Genomic DNA, 15,958 nt, shown 5'->3' with positions numbered 1-15,958 from the left:
GGCTGCGCAGGAGTCGAGCAGTGCTGCCAACCGCGCGAGATCACGAGATGCCTCAGCCTGACATCTTCCTTATCATCAGCTGATATGATACACACGATTTGCATCTTTAGACACTTGACTGGTCGAAGCCGAAAGAGATTCGTAAGTATTTTATTTATGTTACATATCAATATTTTTGAATGATTATTTTATTTTTTTTATTTCATAAACTTTAGTAATAATAGTTAATTTAAAGTATTGTCTTCCGTTCATCGCGTCAGTGGCTCTATTTTAGGAATCCTACAGACTGGCTACGGATGATTTAAATGTCAAGTCAGTCGTGACTTTTTGACAATTTCCTATGAGTAGGTCAATTAAGGATTTTATAAATTGACTCAGCAGTGTAATTCTGTAATCTTGGTGTACGAGCCGCTGGCTTTGGCTACTAGCATTGAATTTGAATATCAGGTGAATAAACGGGTTTACTTTTCAAGTACCTACCATCATGGACTTCATATTATAGTTATTAATAAGGCTTTAAAGTTTTCTCTCATTTATTTATCCTAAATGTGTTTCTCGAGTGTATTAAACTAATAATACCTAATATTATTTTTTGGACCTCGGGAACAATTTTCTTTTTACCGTATATTTTTTTCTGTAGTTCTGACAATGACTAGTCTGGCGTCACCAAAGAGTAAGTGCAACTTAAAACTGCTTAGCAGCCATTTATTTATTATTGTAATAATATAGATAATTTGGCTACGCTGATGGCGATGCTATCCTTGTCAAGATCAGCCATGAAGTACCAAATAAGCAGTTATATTTTAAACTGACTATTTCACTAAATATGAATAGCCATGATAGCCCAGTGGATACGACGTCTGCCTCCGATTCCGGAGGGTGTGGGTTCGAATTCGGTCCGGGGCATGCACCTCCGCATGCATTTTAAGAAATTATATCACGTGTCTCAAACGTTGAAGGAATAAAATCGTGAGGAAACCTGCATACCAGAAAATTTTCTTAATTATCTGCGTGTGTGAAGTCTGCCAATCCATATTGGGCCAGCGTGGTGGACTATTGGCCTAACCCCTCTTATTCTGAGATTCGAGCTCAGCAGTGAGCGAATATATGTTGAGATGATGATCCAACAACAAGAATGCAAGGATTATGCGACTGAATTATATCAGACGTCCGTTCGTTAGTGGCGAGCCTTATTGTATAGTCAATGAACATAATATTCGTAATGATCGTGAAGTGGGCACGGTCACATGCAGCGGCACCAACATCGCGGGCCCACTCCACTCAGTTTACTCTCGCGCGTGCATCGCGCTCAACGTGTTGTGTGAACCCCGGAGCTGGTGACACGGACTGGTGCGTTTCTATAAATTTTATCACCTAATACCATTGTTATAAAGTTTGTTTTACTTTGACGCGTGAGTAAATTACTTAAATATAATTGCATATAAGTTGAACCAAGTTATGCCCGCGCTTGCCGAGTGCTGTGCTATCAGTATTCTGTTGTATTAATGCTTTCTACGGAAAAAATAATTTACATTTAAATTTGATCAAGTTTTAAAGACTTCTTTTTTATAGCAGTCTTGAGTTGCATATGTTTTTATACTTAGTAAATGAGTTTTCTTTTGCACTTAAAACCAAACCTATTTAGTGCGATTGGAAATATTATCTTACCTGCTTAGGAAGTATTAAGTAAAAATATATAATACTTCCTGAATACTGCGTTATTAGTTTTTTATAACCAAGTAATAAAAACCATGATAAAGTTCGCGAAAAGAAATCTTAAATGCCGCTTATAACTAGGTAGTTCGTCACTTGCGAATGCGAGAAAATCCTTCCGATTAATTTGCCAAGCGGAACTAATGGTGAATGAATTAAAAATACGAAATTGTCGTCAATAATCTGTATAATATTATATTTCAATTTTTTTTTTTTAATATGACCAACATTCCCATTCCCCTCCAACTAGTCGGAAAGACTGTATTAGGAGTGGGTACGACAATAGACCAACGGGGCGGGGATCCAACCACCACCTCTTGGTGATGAGTCCGACCGCTCTTACCGTTGAGCTATTGAGGCTCTAAAGGCTTTTAACCATCGAACAAAAAGAAAAAAGAAGGAGCGGGCTAACTTGTCAGTAGAAGGATGAAAATCCACACCCCTTTCGGTTTCTACACAACATCGTAACGGAAAACAATCGCTTGGCGGTACGTTTTTGCCGGTTGGTTGGTAACTAGCCACAGCCGAAGCATCCCACCAGACAGAACTGAACCAATTAAAAAAACCTCAATCGGCCCAGCCGGGGATCAAACCCAGGCCCTCCGTTTTGTAAATCCGCCGCGCATAACGCTGCGGATACGGTAGCTAACTACGGAGTTTGAACCGTAGTAATTACTTTGGGAGGTAGCAGGATTAAAGGATCTAGATTCTAGACCCTCAACCGTTTTATTTATTTTCCTCGGCAATATGAGAAATTATATCCCCATTCAGCAAACATATGGCTTTATGGTAAATAAAACCCTTAAAGTTTTATTTAAAAAAACCCTTAAAGTTTTATTTTAAATAGTGTTTTTCGAAGGGTTGCCGCGAAGCTGTAACTGGCGAATGGGAATACAATTTCTCATATTTAACCGAAAAAAAAATCAACTTTATACTTAGACGGTTAATGGTCTTGATACTTGAAACCTGCTACCTTCCAAAGTACCGATCATAAGGTCCAGAATTGCTACCTCCCAAAGTAACCCTAACGTACTTACCTATATTGAGAGGCTAGTGGCGTGCACTGCACAGCCTACCCTCATTAGTCACTACGAACCTGTCTCGATGAAGGAATTTTCCATTTTATATAAATTTCATGTATAGTGCCGAAAGCCTTGTGCAATCCACTGGCAGTAGCATGAGCTGACAAACAGCTTTTATAAAATGACGAAGGTCTAGCTGTCGCCGGCTCTCCGTCTATTATCTAGTGATGGTGATTTGTTATCTGATTGCAACACCATAGCATTGACAGCGGCTACTTGCTCTTTAAACATGCTGTTATGTTATCAATCTCTCAACTACATAATTAAGATAAAATTAATAGGTAGGCATTAGGATTAACACAATCATTAAGTAGGTAGATAATAAGTAATTGTTCATTGCAATAATTGTCATTTGTTTTATTTTTTACTAGCGGACACCCGCGACTTCGTCCGCGTAAAAATCGATGTCAACTTTCAACCCCTATTTCACATTCTATTTTGCAAGTTTTATAACTTATACATAATAAATAGTCCACTTATCATTTTACATTTACAAATGTACCTAGAAAAATTAAGAACTTTCCGTACAAACTTTCTACCCCTACTTCACCCATTTCTGATTTTGTTTTCGCGACAAAAAGTATCCTATTATCCTTCTACGTATTATGGTCTCAAATCGTCTTAAGTATCATTTGAATTCATTCTGTAGTTTCAGCGTGATGCCCGGTCAAAAAAAAGGCAAACAGACAGAGAAAAAATAGAAAATAGGCTTCAGTATCGATCTCCTACCTCTACCCTACTCCTACCCTACCCGTACCCTAACTGTATCCTACCCCTACCCTACCCGTAATCTTCCCTTTCCCTACCCCTAGGATAGGGGTAGACCCTACCCCTACCCTACCCCTAACCTAGGCGTACACTCCCCTACCATGCCCTACCCCACCCTACCTCTACCCTACCTTTACCCCTACCCTACCCTTACACAACCCCTACCCTACCTGTAGCCTACCCTACCCTACCCTGTACCATCCCTACCTTACCCCTACCCTTAGCAAAATCGGTCCAGCCCTATGAGCGTGGTGCGATGACAAAGGAAAATAGAGACTTCTATGCTAAAATTATAATCTGTGGATCTACTGGACCGATTTGAAAGATTGTTTTACCAATAGAAAGCTACGTTATTTGCGAGTGTCATAGGCTATGTTTGATTCCCATATTCACACAGGAACGGGAACTACGTAATTGAAAGCGCGGGGCGTCATGTAGCGGAATTTCTGCGTCTTTTAGAAATTTTGTATTATCTCCGAAACTATTTAACTAATTAACATACTATAAAGGGCAAATATTATCTCCATAATATCCTTGTGATTATTAAATAATTTATTTTGATAAGGATTTAAGTTAAGTAGCATAAATAATGACGCAAACCTAAGTATATAAAATTTATAATTTTTAAAACACAAAAGGTACTATATCTGCTAATATATAGGAGATAGATATATGGTGTCGCGGACTTTTTTGTAGAACTTTTAAAGATACATCAAGTCTCCATACATTAATTTCAATTTTACACAATATTTAAGGCAGCGCATGCGAATAAGTCTGTTTAAGAGGATTTTCGGTCCGACATGTATGACAAAAACTGTGATAACTCGGCTAATATATATGATACCTATATAAAATATAGCCTATAGCACTCCCCGATAATGTAGCATTCTACTGGTGAAAGAATTTTTGAAATCGGACCAGTAGTTCCGAAGATTACCCCATTTAAAAAATGTGACAAACTTACAAACTTACAAACTTTACCTCTTTATAATATTAGTATAGATATAGACTAGCGGTTTTACCCGCGTAGTTCCCGTACTCGTTGGGATACGGGAGTAAAAATATAGCCTATGTTACTCGCTAATAATGTGGCTTTCCATTAGTGAAAGAATTTTAGCGGTTTTTGAGATAAGCCAGAATATACAGCAAGACATATAAAAAAGTTAGGTCTTTGTCGATAGTAAAAGCCACAATTAGACGACCTAAACCTACAATCAGACGACCTAAGTCATTAACCAAAATATACATTTCTTAATTGATCGAAGCTGGGAATCGAACTCAGGGCCTTTCTGTTTTAAAAACCAGCATCACATGTATTATAGAGGCAGTCAAAAATTATTCATCGGAATATAACTGAATCTTAAATTTAAACTTGGTGAATAATTATTTTAATAAAATGAACGATTTATTTGGTTAATGAATAATGCATTACGTATGTTATACCTACATACTTATAGATAACACAAGATATTATGTTTCATTTACTCAAATATGGGTTTAAAATGTGTAGTTACGTTTCTTAAATGTAGGTTTAACACTACGATGTTTACAATATCCCAGATTTTTTTTTGGAATTTCTTAGGCTAACAGACACTTATGTTATCTTACGAGTAGGTAAGCTGTCCCCAAAACCGCATTTATGCCTACCTAATATTATATTAGTATAAAACCTATTTCATATCAATATCTACATGTTTTAATAGGAAAATGTTTTAATAGGAAAATAAATAAATTTAAGTTGGGTAAATTGGCACATGACTTCGTGACTATCCTAATTAGTTACACACGAGTGAGATACACTCATCCTCTGAAAATACAATGATAAGTGACTTAGCATCATTCTGATAACAACGTTCTGTGACAATCTACGTATCACGCCAACCTAGAACTTCTTGCAAAAAATATTTATTATCATCATTATCAACCGATGGACATCAACTACAGGACATAGGTCCTGAAAGAATTTTCAAAAACCACGGCCTTGATAAAAGCGCAGTGTTGGTAGACCCACCAGGTGGACTGACGACATAAAGCGAATCGCAGGAATTCCCTACAAAAGGCCTGTGTCCTGCAGTGGACGTCTATCTGCTGATATGATGATGATGACGGTCTTGCCGCATGCATCCTGTGGATTCCTGTAATCCGCTTGATGTCTTCAGTTTAACAAGTATGGGGGGTCGACAAATATTGAGCTTTCCGGTGCAGGGTCGCCATTCCAGTCTTTTTTTGATTGTGTAAGCCTCAGCCTCAGTGTGTGACCTCAGCAGCATCACCGGGGGTAGGCGCAAAAGCATCGCCTAATGGGGCTTGAAGGCAGAAGCAGAATATATGGGCGGAAAGTCAATCCAAGGTCGTCTTCTCTGAGACTTGGACCTCGGCTTAGAGAAGGGTGTTTTGGCCTGAGTATCACTCTGGGGGCCCCTGAGATTGTGGGTTACAAAACCCACATCCAAGTGACGTGAAATATTGGGGACCTCGTCTTCGCCGCCGAAGATGCTGTGTAGCTGGTGTTTGTGTTGCCTGGGAAGGATCGTAAAGGACGTTTACAATCGGCGTTAGGATCGGGGGAAAAACCAATTCAGTGCGTTGCCTACTTACTCGTATTAGATACGTAGGTACTACAACCGTACGAAAACTGACGTCATAATATCTATTATCAGATTTAAGATCTATCTGATTACAGTAACAACATATCTAACTTAGTTATATTTAATAACCCGGGGAAGGGATTAACTCTTTAACATTAAAAAGCCAAACCATTTACACAACCAAAGCTGAATTTAAAACTTAGATGATATATTTTGTAATCGCCCACCAATCTCCATGATCTTGTTACAGCTGTATTAGGTACCTAATACATCTTCAGACTATGTCACAATCTGACATTGCTTCGGATCGTCTCAATGGAGATAGATATGTGTTATCGAGGAGATAAAACAACACGTTTGCCAGCAAACTTGATGGGTATGGTGTTATCAGATCTTACATAAGTTCTTAGATCTTATACCGGCTAATGTTAGGAAATTGGTTAGGTCAGTCAGTCATTATTGGTCTACGGAGCCAAGGGTTTAGGGTGGTAATGTTAAGAGCCATCGATTCCCAAAGTGGTCCAGGTAGTCCCCCAGACTCGGTGGGGGTCTACGTAGTCGTGACATAAAAATGGGGTTCCACGAAAATTGATCTGATTTCATACCGAATGAGGAAATTTCTTAATAAAATAATTTGTAAATGGCAATCCATTTACAAATTATTTTATTAAGAAATTTCCTTGTGCTCTGAGTAGATATCAAAAGTTGGCTGAAATAACTTTTTACCTGGACAATTTTATTATTTACTCACAGTAGAATCAATTAATTAAATAACCAAGTAATCAATTCTCACTATTTTTTTATATTGTTATTTTGTGGTGGCTGTTGATTCAACAAAACCACAGTAGATATAACAAGAAAACATTCTGTAGGTGAATCTAATCACTTTTTTGTCAAGTTTTTAGCTGGTGGTCCGCCGGAATTAAATTAGAAGGTGCGGTCTATGAGAAAATAAAGTTTGCGAACCTCTGGTTTACACTCTACACTCACTGTAACTGTCAATATTACATGTTAAAGGTAAACGCAACCGACGTTATTAACTTGCTCTCCGAGGCATATGTGTAACACCATAGACTTCCCAACAACGGGTTACTACTGAGAATTTCAAGTAGTTAAAACCATACTTTTTCCCTTTTTTAAAATAGTTTTCTACAAAAACCTAAACTGTTTGCGAATGATTTATGCGAGTTGTAGAACAGGCAATTATTATCACACCTTAGTATAATATTTATTTTGCGTTACGGCATACCTACCTGATACCTATTCTTGGGTTAAGATAATAAGTAAGTTCCCATTAGATAATTAAATTGTTTGAATTTATTTTTAACAAATTTGAATAATTAATAATTTGCAGACATTGTCTATCACGTAGGTATTACTATTCCGTTGCCTTCGCGTGTAGATTTTTTTTTCAGGGATCAGTGCGTACTTTTACCTTATGAAAGGTACTCCGAAATGGCTTTAATTTTTCAATACCCACGCGACTCTAGATGTAACATCTCACTGATCCGCTAAGCTGTTTGCATGAGTATGTAATGTGTCTAGGTAAATTTAACTTCGTGCCTTCATAGTGTTTGTACAAATGTTGTTCCAATTAGTAATTTCATAATGTTTACAGTTAATTGTTTTTGTTACGTATTAAACATTATTGTAAAATTGCACGCAGTGTTGAGTTACGAATTTCTATATAATTATTATGTTATACACATAGGTACTACTTAATTAATTTTACGAGTAGGTAGGTACCTCTACCTACATGCTTGTAAAAGTAGATTAATAATAGAATAGTAAAAATTAGTAGATCAGTATTAAAAATGACATTCGCGCTTAAGTTTATTGGATGAAAAGAGTTTTATATCTTTAGTAGGTACGTTAAAAAATGTAATGCGAGTAGGTTGCCTAAAAAATTCCTGGCCAAAGTATTACTAACCATTGTTATTATTATCTATACTAATACTTATATTATAAAGCTGAAGAGTTTGTTTGTTTGTTTGTTTGTTTGATTGAACGCGCTAATCTCTGGAACTACTGGTCCGATTTGAATAATTCTTTCAGTGTTAGATAGTCCATTTATCGAGGAAGGCTATAGGCTATATATTATTATTATATTACGTATTCCTACGGGAACGGGAACCACGCGGGTGAAACCGCGCGGCGTCAGCTAGTCTTATTATAAATATAATAGTTTTGCCTGGTGTTTTGAGGCAACCTACTCGCAACATATTTTGTAACATCCTAATTTTGATAAGAAACACTTTTCATAAATCCATAAATCTAATAGTCCAGAGTAAGTACAAAATTAAGTAAATACAGAGTAAGCACACAAGAACGACAGTAATAGTCCTATTTATATATCGAATATTAAATGTTTATACAGAGAACAATAAACTCTGTTCTCTCTGATACATTGTAGCGCGGTACAGTAATAGCTGTACCCCCATTACTCAATGAACGAACCTTTATTACCTACCTACTGTTAGTTTAGAGTTATGCACACATTTGGACGTGAGCCTAGATATTCAATATACTCGTACATCACTGGGTGACATTTTAGATGTGTGATCGCTTTTTACTTCTTAATCCGTGTGTGTGATTCATGGACTACTAGCGGACGCCCGCGACTTCGTCCGCGTGGAATTCAGTTTTTCACAAATCCCGCGGGAAACATGGATTTTTTCGGGATGAAAAGTAGCCTATGTATTAATCCACAGTGTAATCTATTTTCATTCCAAATTTCAGTCAAATCGCTTCAGCACCCGCAGCGTAAAAGAGGAATAAACATACTCACACACTTACACACAAACTTTTGCCTTTATTATATTAGTGTGAAGACAGTATGTCAAATAAATGTATGTTTGACAACTTCAACAATAATAGTTTAAAAAAACTAAATAAAAACACGCTTGATACCCATATCGTGGGGGTGCATTTCAAATAGCCTGTCCGTCATTTGGACGTCCGCCATATTGGATTTAAGTCACGTGACTATTTTTTCCGTATTTCTGTCAGTAAACCCTTTCATTTGATTCATGGGGATGGATTTGTAACAGCCAGTCCGCCATCTTGGGGAGGCCGCCTTATTCGATTTGTAATGAATTTTCTTAGCTAGTCATGTTTTGTCATCGGAAGTCAGAGTGTGTGCAAAATTCATCCTAATCGAAGACCGTCGAAGTGGGTCAAATTAGGATTCCAAGGTTTTCTTACATACATACTTAGTTACAAGCGTATATTAATTTATTAATATGACTAATATTCCCATTCCCCTCCAACTAGTCGGGAAAGACCGTATTAGGAGTGGGTACGACAATAGACAAACGGGGCGGGGATCGAACCACCCTTCGGTGATGATTCCGACCGCTTTACTACTGGACCAATTTTGAAATTTCTCTCACTAATGGAAAGCTACATTATCAGCGAGAAACATAGCCTATATTTTTATTCTTGTATTGCCACGGTAATGGGAAATACGTCGATAAAACTGCAAGACGTCTTCTAAAATAGTCGTAGTAAAATATACCCGTTGAAATAGTCAGACAAGGAAATCTTTTACTTTTTGGCAATGACGTCATTGTTTTGTTATAACATACTTTAATATACCGATCACGTAGGTAGGTACCTACTTGAACAATCATTGGTTCAAAAAACAGAGATTATTTAGTGGAATCGCACCTACCTACTGGTGAATGTCCATTAGTTTAGTTTTCCACTGCGTATGGTTTTTTGCTACTAAACAAGCGCAAAACGCAAATAGCCGCTAACATTAAATCCATTAATATGCCGTCATCGTATAGGTACGTACTCGTATGTACCCACTACCTGCTTGCTGAATGGTTTGCTCGACTAAATTTAGTACTTTAGAACACTAACCAATTGTTTATCGATGCTTTGTTTATTGGGGAAATTTGCGTATTGGAATGCACTAGCATATCTGCTTTTAAAGTTTCATCGGCTTGCAATATTCATTAGAATATAGTACCTACTCGTAAGTACTCGTACCCACTAGTGGACGCCCGCGGCTTTGTCTGCGAGAAAATAAGGGGAATTTTTATTATTTTTATTTTTACCGATAGTGTAGCTAAAACTTATTTACGCGTGCGTGCTTATAACTTGAAAAATTACGATATTTCGCATATTTCGTAAACACTTTCAACATTTAATCTTGGAGCTTAATTAATGATCGAAACTATTTTCAAACACAATACATATTGGAATCGATTATCTATCCATTAATTTTTCAAAAAATATGAAATAAATTATACTTTCAACCCCTTTCTTATACTTTATCCTACTTATTAATTATTATTTTTCATCATCATTATCATTATCAACCCATATTAGGCTCACTGCTGAGTTCGAGTCTCCTTACAGAATGAGAGGGGTTAGGTCAATAGTCCACCACGCTAGCCCAACGCGGATTGGCAGACTTCACACACGCAGAGAATTAAGAAAATTCTCTGGTATGCAGGTGTCCTCCCGATGTTTTCCTTCACCGTTTTGAGACACGTGCTATTTAATTTCTTAAAATGCTCACAGCTGAAAAAGTTGGAGGTGCATGCCCCTGAACGGATTCGTACCCACACCCTCCGGAATCGGAGGCAGAGGTCATATCCACTGGGCTATAACAGCTTATTATTTTTCATATGTAATTATAATTACTAATTTACCATTGAATCATTTTTAAAAGTAGTGAACTTTTCTTCAATCTTTGAACTCCTTTTAAAGCGACTTCAAAAAAAGGAGGAGGTTTTTAGGAGAATTCGTCGGAATAATTTTTTACCCATTTAGTACCCCGTGGTAGTATGTCCTGTGCTCCGAGATCGAATTTATCTTCCAAATAAAATTCTTCAAAATCGGTGTTGCCGTGAAAACGTAACAGAAACACAGACATTCATTTTACTATAGAACATTATTTTCGTTAATGAGACTTCAGAAATATATGTATTTCGAAGCTGTAAAACAGAGAGACAGCTCAGTCAATAAAGGACTAGTACAAGACAAAGGTCAGTTTGTCGGAAGCGGGAAGTAATGCCGGAAGCACACTTTACGGATCGCTGGCCTTTGAACATGTGTGCCGGTGGATTTTGAACATGTCGCACTCACACCCGACACATACAATCTATACTAATATTATAAAACGGAAGAGTTTGATATGTTTGTTATTAATGAGCTAATCTCTGGAACTACAATTTCGGATTGCAAAAATTAGGTGTTTGGCGCGTTGATATTTAATGAATCTCGATCTTATTAATATAGTTATTAATAATTAATATACCGTCTATTCAGGAATTTAATTTTCTCATATAATAATTATGTTATATGTATGACATTGTTGTAGACAGTACAAAATCTCTTATTTAGTTAATTTTCATAATCCAGCAGGGTGGCGGGTTCAATCTTCATATCTCGTCCCCTCTACAAGCCCCCTATAAGAGGGACGTGATAGTCCAGTGGATATGACCCCTGCCTTCGATTCGGAGGGTGTAGGTTCGAATCCGATCCGGGGCATGCACCTCGAACTTTTCAGTTATTATTTGCATTTTAAGAAATTAATAATTTTAAGAAAAAAATGGTTAAAATAGGCCGATAATCTTCATTTCAATCATCGTTATTGTTCCTATCTACTAAAGATTTTAAGTACCTAGTTAGGAAATACGTTTTTGGAATTTCAATGAGTCTCTTCATAAAAGACTAATGTGAATGTGTCTTTTAGTAACTGTGTATAGGAACAGCGTTACAAATTGCCATAATGGTCTTTACGTGAGGCTTTTGTCAAATATTTTCCCAAAATGAGCTTGTTTTGTTTTGAAAATAAGAAAACAGCTTCTTTTCAAATCTGAATATAACACAGCAAGGAGATACCTAACTATGTAAGTACTTTGATTGCCTCTGCTTTGTATTGTTTAGTCGTTAGAAACGGTCTATAGTATTTATACCTACCTAAATAATTATTATTTCCACAACAGTCTGATCCACAATTATGTATACTGTGGTATAACTCAATCGCTTTAAACTTCAGCTAGGTACTTAATAAGTACAAGATTTTATACTAATAAAGGAAGGTAAATATTAGCTCACAAGCTGACGCTGTGCAGTTTCACCCCGCGTGGTTCCCGTTCCCGTTGTAATACGGTGATAAATTAATATAGCCTTTTTTTTATTTTTTACAAGTTAGCCCTTGACTACAATCTCACCTGATGGTAAGTGATGATGCAGTCTAAGATGGAAGCCTGTAGCTACTATTCCTATATTATTCAAACTATGGCTCTTTTGGTAAAATGCAGTAAGTATGCGCTAAGTTTTAACTGAATCTACACTAAATAAGGAAACAATACATTGTAACAAAATGACAACAAATTGTTTTAATAAAAAAAAAGTAAATCAACAAATTGTCACGACAGATTAGCTTCGCGACAAAAAACCACCATTGACCTTGTATGAGGTTGTATAATGTCTGCTTCAGTGACCGACCCAACAAGCGTAATAATGGCATGATAAACATAATATTTGCTTCGATCAACAAAATATATGCTCTATTAATAATATCAGATATTATTCATAGTCAAGTCAAAGACAAGATTCATTTGTTTTTTCTATTAGGCGTGTACAAGCACTTTCGAAAAGTCACTGTAATTAATAATATTAATAAGATAATAACAATTTTTGGCTGGTGGGAGGCTTCGGCCGTGGCTAGTTACCCTACCGGCAAAGACGTACCGCCAAGCGATTTAGCGTTCCGGTACGATGCCGTGTAGAAACCGAAAGGTGTGTGGATTGTCATCCTACTCCTAACAAGTTAGCCCGTTTCCATCTTAGACTGCATCATCACTTACCATCAGGTGAGATTGTAGTCAAGGGCTAACTTGTAAAGAATAATAAAAAAAAAAAAAAAAAAAAAAAAAAAAAAAAAAAAAAAAAAAAAAAAAAAAAAAAAAAAAAAAAACAATTAGTCGAAAACTTAAATTATATTTACGAGGGTTCGAAGCGCCTTAGACCGAGAAGAGCCCACAACAAATTCAGACAGGTTTTTTCGTTTTTTTTTATCACAATTTAACAATAGTTATTTAAGTAGCCATATTCATGTACCTAATACATTTTTTCCGAGCTTTTTGGTAATATAATAATTAACACTAATACGTCTCCGTGTTTAATGTTGACCGGCCATCACGCTGAAACTACTGAATTAATTTAAATGAAATTTGGGACAAATTGAGACCGTAATATGTAGAAGGCTATAAATTACTATATATTTTGTTGCGAAAATTAAAGCGAAAGGGGATGAAAGAGGGGTTGAAATGTTTGTATGGAAAGTCCTTTATTTTTCAAGTTACATTTTTGTGAGAATTGGTATGTTCACTGTCAAAAATATATTAAAAATAATATCATTCAAGAATTTTCAAAATTCTGATGGTTAGAAAGTTGTTTTATAAATGTAAATTTTAAGTTTAGTTTTGTAAAATGATTATTATACAAAACACATGCGAAACTATTTTCCCAGAATCTTATAGGAAAATGAATTGATTATTCATAGCGGATCTGACGGAAATTTAGAACATAAATATATATTATCTCTATAGTGTGGTACTTTTTATCCCTATACTCTCTCGGTAACGGAATGTAGGAGGGTAAAACCGCTCGGCATAGTTAGTGCTAGTAGTAATACAATAACGCCATTATACATGTTGTCTATGGTAGGTAGATAGTCAACAGTTGGTGTGTATCTTCAGTATGCAAGATTAATTTAAAAACAATAAGCGATAAATCATCCTTCAATGACATCAAACAGCTTTCATTGCTGCGTGAATCTATTAAGAGACCACCTGGTTTAAGATCCTGTTACGGTTAGACCTACTTCGTTTTAAAAAAACTGAAGTCTCGCTCTCATACTTCTACCATAGGTTAGATGGTAGTTTGGAGTGTAGCAGGTTTCAAAGGAAGTCCATTCTGTAAAGTTACAGCGCTGTAACATCGTTCGTATCCATGGCAACTTCGTAACCTTATAAACAAAAAGTTCAAATGCGAATAAGATGTAAGGCGAAAAGTTCGTCGACTAGTGTAGAATAGAAGAATCACACCCCAGATTTTCAATTGTCCAAGTCTAAAGAGACTTGAAATTTTTTACAGCATATCATGTGAAATAATTTCCCCAGTCGCCAGGTAATTAGCTTTGTGAAAACCCTTGCTAGACACCCTTGAATTTTTAACGGTGTTTCTCGAAGGAGGCCGATATTATAAAAAATTACATATTATTTTGCTAAGGGTTCGTCAACCCGTAGAACCCGCTACTTTCTAAAACTCCACAGAGGATACTTACTTATGGTTGGAGTATGAGCTGACATACTTTCATTTACACTAATATTATAAAGGAAGATATGTATTTTTGTATGTAACGTATAAACTCAAAAACTACTAGACAGATTTAAAAAATACTTTCATCGACAGAAAGCTACATTGTCAGGTAGGCTATTTTAGTTATAATTCCCACGGGAATGGGAACTACGCGTGTGAAACCGCGAGGTTCTGCTTAGTATTTTATAAAATGAGGAAGGTCTGATTATCACAAGCTCGCCTGTTAACCCATAATATTCTATTAATTCTTATTGTATACCCATCATATTCTGAAGGTTGTGTTAGTATTTTTTTATGAAATAGATTAACGGGTGATGGTACTCGTAGATAGTAATAGGTAACAGTGGAATTCATAGACGTTGTAGGGGCACCCCCAGGCGATCATTTACTGGTGAGGTTAAATTCGACATTAAGCGGCTGAATGATCCCCTGGGGGTGCACCTACAATATCTGAATTCCACTGTAAGTGATGATGCAGCCCGCATAAACGTAAGTTATAAATGTTCTGTGATTTTTTTTTGTTTTCCTTCGCAGCCAATATCTTTATTTATGTGAAACGTACAATTTAAAACATTTTAGTAATCATAAATTTTTTACACTTAGGTAAGTGATTTTTTCTTCGATTGTAGTCAGGCACCTTAGCTACTAAAAAACATGAAACGGCATTCCAAAATTTCCGTCTTATAGCAAAAACGAATCTAATATTACGTTGATTGAACTTCAGTTTTTGTTGGAAGCCGACTAACAGTAACATAACTGTCGACTTATCTTCTCTAGCCCAGAGTAGTAGATTTAGTTAATGGGAGGCTTTCGGTCGTGGCTAGTTACCACCCTACCGACAAAAACCTATCGCCAAGCGATTTAGCGTTCCGGTACGATGTGTAGAAACCGAAAGGGGTGTAGATTTTTATCCTCCTCCTAACAAGTTAGCCCGCTTCTATCTTAGATTGCATCATCACTTACCATCAGGTGAGATTGTATTCAAGGGCTATCTTGTAAAGAATAAAATTTATTAAAGCATTCAAAGTATCTGACATACTTATAGTAGGTACTTCAGCTATAAACATACTATACATTTACGATAAGGTCTTAAGATTAGCTTATTCGGTTATAGACCATGACGTCACAATTTCTGGTCATGGGTCAGGTCAGAAAAACAAGATATTGGGTTACACTTTACAAGAAATTATTAGTAGCAGACTGAAGAAAGGAAGTTACTGACATTAGTAGACTCCCTTATCTCGGAGAGCACGTAAAGGTTTCGTCTTAACCTTGGTGTAGACTGTAGTCTCAAATAACTCCCATCGGACTATGGGCGCGAGGGAATATTATTGCGCGACCAACTACAACAATAGGTTAATTGACTCATATCAAATATTTTTTTTTATAGTATAAATATTTTATTGTAATCAACAAACTAAATACAATATTTATACAATATTAATTTCGTATAGTACATGG

At 36.3% G+C, this 15,958-nt stretch overlaps 1 protein-coding gene across 4 annotated transcripts in view; it reads left to right on the top strand.

The window, feature by feature from the left end:
- Positions 1–34: 34 nt before the first annotated feature.
- LOC112048512 (V-type proton ATPase 116 kDa subunit a 1) overlaps positions 35–15,958 on the top strand; it is a 39,962-nt gene continuing 24,038 nt past the window's right edge. The window contains exon 1 of one of the 4 annotated variants that reach the window (XM_052884773.1): positions 35–141. The gene's annotated coding sequence lies outside the window, so the exon portion shown is untranslated. Of the gene's footprint in view, positions 142–1,230; positions 1,413–15,958 lie in introns of those variants that run through there. The other 3 variants (XM_024086049.2, XM_052884774.1, XM_052884772.1) reach the window with 3 other exon arrangements.

The sequence above is a fragment of the Bicyclus anynana genome, chromosome 12, assembly GCF_947172395.1.
Source record: "Bicyclus anynana chromosome 12, ilBicAnyn1.1, whole genome shotgun sequence".
NCBI lineage: Eukaryota > Metazoa > Arthropoda > Insecta > Lepidoptera > Nymphalidae > Bicyclus > Bicyclus anynana.
Note: the sequence above shows the minus strand (reverse complement) of the source record. Positions and strands in the feature narration are given on the sequence as shown.